Here is a 6288-nt window from a genome sequence, read left to right as displayed (position 1 = left end):
TTAGAAATTTGAGAGTGCAAAGTTGAGCACAATTTATCATATGATATTTTTTCACTATCACTACTAGATGAATAACATGAAGGGTTAGAGTTTACCTCGTCTTCATGGGTGAGTGCCATGAAGCAAAGATCGTCTTTCTTTTCTTCCCCTTCGCTTGAACTCTTTCCCGAGGTGCTAGTAGCATCCCATCCGGCGGCAAGAGCTTTATGTTTCTTCCATTTCTTCTTTCCCTTGTATTTAGAGGAAGATGTCTTGAGAAGAAGACAATCCGGTCTTTTGTGTCCGGTCTTATTGCAATTGTAGCACCTTATTCCTCCTTCTACTTTACTTTCTTCTTTCTTCTTCGTTTTCTCCTTTTTATGCTTCTTTCTCCATAAGCTTTTAAATTTTCTCAAAGCTTCTTCTTCATCGCTATCCGCCTCGCTAGAGGATGATGAGTTTGCTTTGAAGGCTTTTAGAGCTAGAGATCGACTCTCTTTATCTTTCTCTTTCGGCTTCTTCTCCTCTTGTCGGCTAGTGAGGAGCATCTCATGGGTGATGAGAGATCCTACAAGCTCCTCCATGGTTAGCGTCTTGAGATTCTTTGATTCTTGTATGGCGGTTACCTTTGGATCCCAATATGGAGGAAGAGACCTAAGCAACTTACTCACAAGCTCATCAGTAGGATAAGATTTACCAAGATTTGCTAATTCATTAGAAATTTTAGAAAAACGGGTATACATTTCGGAAATGCTTTCGTTTTGATCCATTCTAAACGTTTCATATTTGCTCTTTAACAAGTTTATTTTGGAATCCTTAACTTGAGATGTTCCCTCATGGGTAACGGCAAGTGTATCCCAAATAACCTTGGCGGAATCAAAAAGAGCAACTCGATTAAACTCCTCGGTAGATAGGGCGCAAAACAAAGAATTTATAGCTTTGTAATTTAAATTTGCATGCCTTTTCTCTGCCGCATTCCATTCTTCAAATGGTGTGGAAGGCAAACTGTATCCATTTTCAACAATATGCCAAAGTTCCACATCTATCGATAGAAGATAGATGCACATCCTTGTCTTCCAATGTCCATAGTTGGACCCATTAAAGAAGGGAGGTCTAGTTGTGGAATGGCCCTCCGGAAGTCCGGTTCCATTTCTATCTGCCATTTCACAATTAGAAAGTTGCCAAAGATCTTATGATCTTTCCCTTGTTGAAAAAATTTAAAAAAAATATTTACCAAAGATTTATAGAAAAGAAAATCTTTTAAGAGCCTTAGCTCTGATACCAAGTGAAATTCCAAGGGTGGTCCCGAGTACGGCAACTATGAGGAGTGAAAATTAATTAGGTTTCTATCAAGTTTTAATCTTTTGAAAACTCAAACCTAAATTGGAGATTAAGAGATCAAAATGAAATTCGAGCACACAAGTTAAATCTAGAGGTGCAATGCAAAATAAAGAGCTAGAGTTCAAGAGAGAGTGCACCCGAGATTTAAAGTGGTTCGGTTCTCAAAACGCGAGGCCTACTCCACTCCACCAACAAAGACCCGTTGATGGCTTCACTAAGTGATCTTCTTAACTTCGGCGAAGATCGGTGCTGATTACAAATTCCGATTACCTTTAACCTTGGTGGCAATCTTCACCACGGAGAGTGGGCTACGCTTCTCCGAACACTCGCCCGAATACAATTTCTTGAATAAGAAAGAAAGAACAAAAATCCCTCACAAGGGTTTACAACTTTGTAGAAGATGTACAAATATTGCCTAAAGATCTAAATCCTAATCTTAGAGGATGAGAGGCATAATCAAGTTTGATTCACTCTATGGATGCTCAAGAAGGTTTTTTAGAGTGTTAGGATTGATAGTCTTGAAGTTTAGAATGCCCATATATATAGAAAAACCAAAATATGACCGTTCAATGGCATTGAGGTAATTCCAGCAAAATTCCCAACGGCTCAAAATATGACTGTTATAGTGTTCTCGGAGTTCCGAGAATATTTCTCGGAGTTCCGAGAAAAAATCTCGGAGTTCCGGGAATACTAACAGAAGATGAAAAAAAGTCTACTGGACCATTTCTCGGAGTTCCGAGAATATTTCTCGGAGTTCCGAGAATTCTCGGAGTTCCGAGAAGCCTATGAAGAGCAGATTTTCACTTCATGTTTTTGGGCTTCCAACTTAACACCAAGTTGGGATTGCTATGAGGGTTCCAAGGTGTTGGAACACCACAAAGGCAATCACATATAAATTTAGGGTGTGTGTTTATTTCCTTAATTATGCCTCTTAAAATCTAAAACTAAGATTGGATTTTATACAATCTAAATTGACTTCGATCTTCAATGCGATTCTTCAAGTCTTCATTTGTCTTGGATCTCCGATGTCTTTGGCCTTCATAAGCGGTCCAATGAGATCTTCTTGGCCTCAATCCAAGCAATGTTGTCTTAGTACCAATGTGATCTACAACTTAGACAATTAAACACATTAGTGATCATAAATCACTTGTGTATTGGAATCATCAAAATAAGATGGGAATGCCAAGGTGGAAACCATTGGGCTTACATAACCCTTTTATCCCCTTGGAATATCCAATAAAGACACACCATTCGGTCCTTGTCTCCAATTTTCAGTACCTTACTTTTCCACTTGGGCTGGAAAAATCCCATATCCTCTAAAATGATTCAATGAGGTTTTACTGTTCGTCCATATCAATTATGGAACCCTTGGCACTTAGCCAATTGAGACTCGGTTAAGGAAATAAAGCAATATTTCTAAGGTGTAATTCTAAAGAAACAAGTGTGCTTTAGCGAAACTCATCATCGAACTATGTCCAACAAGGTTCAGTTTGTCCCTTTTGCAATACCATCATCTGACATTGAAAAAGGAATCCTCTGAGAGATAACGATTCAACTCGTACGTAAGTAGTCCTTAAACTTATCTTTGGGAATTCTTCTTCTCAATGAGAGGAAGATCTTTACTTTACTTACCAACCACGTTCTCTACTTCGTTTATGAGTTCTTTGAACTATTCAAAGATTTCCAACTTGTGTCGCTTCAGGTATAGCAAGCTATATCTGGAATAATCATTAAATACTACGAAGTAGATGAACCCACCTCTAGACGGATAAGAAGAAGAGTCCACAAACGACAGTGTAAATCAATTTCAACAAATTCTCTATCCTTCCACTCTTGCCCTTAAGGGAAATTGTGGTCATCATAACCCGCAGACACGGTTCACATATTGGATGGAGTTCCATATGGATTAAATCCAATGGAACCTCTAAAACCAATTAGTGATCCATTCTAGTAACTAGGACCTCAATTGAAGGTATCAAGGATAAGTTAGGTTTATAGTGTCTCTTGCCCCTTCAAGGCAACATATACTTTTTAACTGCTACGCTCTCAGTAGTGTTAACTTTATTTGAGTAGGGTTGGACCATTTATAAAAGTACCCCTCACCTTCAATATTTTCTTTGTTTTATAAAAAAATAATACTTTTACCTAAAGCAATCTTGTATTCAAATAAAATATTTTGAAAAATTAGAAATCATATTTCTAATTGCTGAGGGTACCGATAAATGTCCTCTCATCTATAATACTTCCCTGCTTCTAAAATAAGTTAACATATACTATCTTATAGTCTTGACTGAAACCATTGCGTCGTTTCGACTAATAGGAAGAGCTTCTTTTTGGTCAACCTTCTACTTTTCTTGAAACCTTGCAACGCTTGCAAATGTGTGGGATTGCTTAAGTATCCACACTAAGGAAAGTAGTATCAATCGTATAGGTTTCTACATTGAAACACTTTTTATTGCTTATGGGCGACTCTCGCCATTGTTCTATACCACAATTTGAATATGACTCTTGGAGTCATTCATTGCCAACTTCCTAGAAGTTTGACTCCTTCCTCCAAAACATATCCTAGACATTGGCCAGTATATCTACGGTTGTCATTAAACCCTAATATTGTTTTCACAGCACATGGATAACTGACTACGAAGATATGACATTTGCCATGTCTTTTCCTTTATGCCATTATACGAAGCAATTCCTATCAAGGGTATTTGGACCTGGCACTCTCAGCACCTCTATGGTTAGAACGTAGTTGACCCTTATCATACTGTGATAATTCTAGTTAAGTTCCCTTTCTAGTTTGTGAATTATTGGATCACATTATTCTACTACCTTAATAGGTCATCTAGCTAAAGAGTCGAAGGAAATCGTATGCAAATGAAAAAGAGGCTAACTCAAGCAAGTATCCACATTTTTTTATATAAATTTCATGACATATATCCATCGGATTTGGGTTTTTGATCTTCGATAGTACCACCTACTGAACGTCTCATTCATGGGGCCCCTCAACCTCGTGAATCAAGAGAAATGCAAAGATTTCTCCAATGGGCAACGAAAACTCATTCATGCAACCATGGTCATAGGCTTTGGCCATAGACCATTTTTGCCTTGAATAAGCGGATTCATCTAATCTGTCATGTCCAACACAACATCTGATTTAATTTAGCTTCCAAGCATCGCAGTGTGTTTATCCTTTGGGCATCAACACCTTCTGCTTGGTTAAGTTAAACCTACCGCTTCAGAAACATATACGAAACTACAATGGTTTCTTCTTTGGCATATGACCACTGCAACTTTATACATTTTCCTTATCCAATTAGGAATCTGATGGTTACTCTAGCCAAAGAAATAGGATCGGCTTCTGCTTTGGCATATGACCGTCCCATTCTCTAAACTAGCCAACGGTCAGATGGCTATGGAAGGCCATGAGGTTCAATCCTTTCGATTGATTCCCCATTTATCAACTTAATATTAATTAAGAGGGATTTACATGTGGGAGTATCAAATTATATTGACTATATTTTTAAACTAACCATCCCATGGAAAAAGAAAAACATACATAGGCAATCATACAACCAACCATCCATCACATGGAAAAATAAACAAACCATCAACCAAGGCATCCATCACATGGAAATGAAAAAACACACCATGGAAACATATGCACACACATCCATGAACCCAGTTAGGTGTCTTGGATTATAGGAATTCTCCTACTGACCTTATTTTAATAAGGGAATCCGGACAATTCCATATTACCAAATTGAGGGTGAATTATGGGCAACAAAGTGCTTTTGCACTAGGAAAAATCCACCGGCCTCAAAGCGAATTTTCCAAAGGGTTTTATCTCTAATTTGCTTCATCAAATGAAGATAAGAAAGTTTGTAATATCAGCGTGCATGTCCGTCCTCGATAGGATCGAATTACGCCACCAACCGCCAAACAATCTGGAGCATCGCCATGCCGTAGTTCCCATGATCCATCTGTCGATCTCCAAGAGAGCAATCTCATCTTCAACAAGTCTTGGACAAGCAAAAAATAAACTAACCTATTGTCATACACTAAGCTTATGTAATCCATATATCAGGAATAATCTCCATGGGAAACCAGCCGTCCGCACAACTGCCCAGAGGGAGTACATGAATGAAATAGAAAATTAAATTATTACATTGCGGACTTAAATAATTACAGACCAACAACATCATAAATTTCAAAAATAAATATCAGAACCATTCACCATGAATATCTCATGCTTCTCATGCATGATTTGGGGTCAAATATCCTTTTTGCCCATTTTCACCAATAATCGCACAAAACTGAAGCTAGTTAATTATTAACCAACATCCCAAGTTACTGATTTTCATGAAACGCTTAATAAAAACACTTTTTAACATGTTTCAAATTAGTATACAAAATTCCATGCAAAAATAAATTCGTTTGGTTTAAAAAAAATCAAACAGTCCTGTACCGGGGACTAATCTGAATAGCATGATCATCCGAATAACCTAGGTGAGAATTAATTATTAAGACAACCAACCAAGGTTCTGATCATGCTACAAATATCCCAAATCAGTCTTTGGAAGGTTTATACCTGGGTTATAACTCTCTAAACAGTTTTGGGATCGAACGGAAAATATTTGTTTATTCCCGCAGTGAAAAAAGTGTGCAACACATACAACTTCAAAAAATCATATCTCTCAATCCGCTTGGATTTTGATGATTCTTGATGCGTTGGACTCGTATTCAAGTCTACTTTCCAACTATGTAAAGAAATCAACACGATAAATTCCAGCAAGCAGATTGTTTCCGCTAATCTTTGCATAACAGTCCCTATGTCTATTAAATCACACAATATGTTAGGAACGTCGGATAGCCGGAATAAAAGTCCTTGCTCATAGCAGGTAACCGCATGATCTATCTTTAGTTCGGTAACCCCCTAACATATTCCCTAATTACCTCTGATACCACTTT

The sequence above is a fragment of the Tasmannia lanceolata genome, unplaced genomic scaffold (genome assembly GCF_043159265.1).
Source record: "Tasmannia lanceolata isolate RefF3 unplaced genomic scaffold, GAP_Taslan_0.1 ptg000024l, whole genome shotgun sequence".
Lineage (NCBI taxonomy): Eukaryota > Viridiplantae > Streptophyta > Magnoliopsida > Canellales > Winteraceae > Tasmannia > Tasmannia lanceolata.
Note: the sequence above shows the minus strand (reverse complement) of the source record.